This window comes from Choloepus didactylus, chromosome 12 (assembly GCF_015220235.1).
Source record: "Choloepus didactylus isolate mChoDid1 chromosome 12, mChoDid1.pri, whole genome shotgun sequence".
NCBI lineage: Eukaryota > Metazoa > Chordata > Mammalia > Pilosa > Megalonychidae > Choloepus > Choloepus didactylus.
The window spans coordinates 84,856,338-84,858,913 of NC_051318.1; the positions used below are offsets into that span (position 1 = coordinate 84,856,338).

The 2,576-nt window shown below is 35.1% G+C and overlaps 1 non-coding gene across 1 annotated transcript; it reads left to right on the plus strand.

Moving 5' to 3' along the window:
- Positions 1-752: 752 nt before the first annotated feature.
- Positions 753-860, plus strand: LOC119507512. Its single transcript, XR_005211270.1, has one exon. It is a non-coding gene; the product is annotated as a U6 spliceosomal RNA (small nuclear RNA).
- Positions 861-2,576: the final 1,716 nt, after the last annotated feature.

Below are 2,576 nucleotides of genomic sequence, written 5' to 3' on the forward strand. Positions count from 1 at the left end.
TTTTTGAGTAATGAAAATATTCTAAAATTAATTGTGGTGATGAATGCATAACTATATAATGATACTGTGAGCCACTGATTGTATATTTTGGATGGATTATAAGGTGTATGAATATATCTCAATAAAATTTCATTTTAAAAAATATAACTTCAAACTAATTTTGGCACCTGTGTATTATTTTCCTGTGAAAATAATTTGTCTTCTATAGTATCTCAGAACTTCATGGGGAAAAAGTCTTTTAAAAAGGAATGGGGGTCATCAAAATGTTGATTTTGGTGAGAGACCAAAGATATTTACATAAGACGCTATTGAAGCATAAAACAGGATTACTTGACCCAGCCTGAAAAAGATGGATAATTATATAAAAAGTAAAAGAAAAACAAAAAAGAAAGAAAATTCCAGGTGATATAATCTAATGGAACAAGTCATAAAGAAACCAAGGCAAAGGAAATCTAAAATGGTATTGTTTAAATATAAAACTTAATCTAAGTCAATGTGCAATATGTGAGATAACTTAACTATTGCTATGATATTTGTTTATTTAATGAAAGTTTTTTAGGAAATTAAAGATCTTTTCTTTCATGGAACTTACAGTCTGGAGAGGGCAACAGATGATAAGTAAGAACAATGATAAATATGATAATTTTAGATAATCAGGAAATAAGCTTCTAAGCTGTTGAGTCATAACATTTTGATCAATTTTTTATAACAGGTTAGCCCACCCTAATTGTTTCAGGAAAAAATAAAGTGAAGTGCTTGCTTCGGCAGCACATGTATTAAAATTGGAACAATACAGAGAAGATTAGCATGGCCCCCTGTGCAAGGATGACATGCAAATTCGTGAAGCATTTCATATTAAAAATAAGTAAATAAAGTGAAAAAAATAAAGTGAAATATGAAAATAAAAAGGGAACCATCAATGCAAAAAGCATATTATAAAAAGTGTCAGACATAAGATTAAGCAAATGTCATTTCAATAAATATGAATGGACAAAAATTATCTATTGTTGTTCAGAAATGGTAGAATAAAATAATTAAATTAAATATAGGTAGGCAAATACAGACTAGGAAAGTGCAACCAGAAAGACAGCTTGAGTCATGATATTAATATTTGAAGGAAGAGAAAATTCAACAAAAATTCATCTACAATAAAAAATTTCATATGAAAAAATTGGGAAATTTCCATATTTTCTTATCATTATGATGAAACTAGGAATTAAACTCTAAAATGTAGAGTAATAACAAAAATAAAATCAGACAAGAGAAGCAAAGTGATCAGTGACAGTGCGGGAGAAAAACAAGATATGTATACTCAGAAGAAAAAATAACTACAGATTCAGAGAACAACCAAATAATGCATTTGAAATCCTGAAAAAAAAAAAAAAAACTTACCCCTAATCTATACAAGTCCAATTAGTAATACAACTTTAGGATATAAATAGGACAAATTCAGCATAAAAATTAAAAAAAAAAATGTAATTTTCATAAACCCTATCTCAAAAAACTTACTGTAGAATGTGCTCCAGCAAAATAAAGGATTATGCCAAAAGGGGGGAAAATGTAATTCAAAAAACAATGAAATGAAACAAGTCGATACATGGAATGATGAAGCAAAATACCTGTAAGTCTTTTCCGCAGAACTTAGAGAACAACTATGTCAGGTGGAAACTGGAGGATGGAGGTCTCTATAAAAGGCATTTAAGGCAAAGGGCCTTCAGGACCCACCAAGCCATAACGTTGGGTGTGCACAGCAGTACTCCACCATAAAATGGAAGTGGTATATATGAGACAGGGCTCAATCAGGTCCTGAAGGTACAAGTAAATTACATGAGGAAGTATCCCAAATGCCCATGGCCCCCACTCCTGCCACATTAACTTCTCTTTCCCATCTCAGAGCTATTCTCTCTTGGGGAGTTCCTTACAATCAATTGACAGAGGAAGAGAAGCCTCAGGCCTGGTTTATAGATGGTTCTGCATGACATCTAGTACACCCCAAAAGTGGACAGTGGCAGCACTGTGGCCCCTTTTTGGGATGTCCCTGAAGGACAGTGTTGAGGGGAAATTCTCCCAGTGGGCAGAACTTCGAGCAGTGCACCTGGTTGTTCATTTTACTTGGAAGGAGAAATGGCCAGAGACACATTTGAATATTGACTCATGGGCTATTACTAATGGTTTGGCTGGATGGTCAGGGACATGAAAGGAACACGATTACAAAATTGGTTACAAAGAAGCATGGGGAAGAGGTATAGGGATAGACCTTTCTGAGTGGGCAAAAAATCAAGTACATATTCGTGTCCCAAGTATATTTGAATGCTCACCAGAGGATGACTTCAGCAGAGGAAGATTTTAGTAATCAAGTGGATAATATGACCTGTTCTGTGGATACCAGTAAGCCTCTTCCCCCAGCTACTCCTGTCATTGCCCAATGGGCTCATGAACAAAGTGGTCATGGTGGTAGAGATGGAGGTTATGCATGGGGGAACATGGACTTCATTCACCAAGGCTGGCCTGGCCAGAGACACTGCTGAGTGCCCAAGCTGCCAGCAGCAGAGACCCACACTCTGTCTCCAATATGG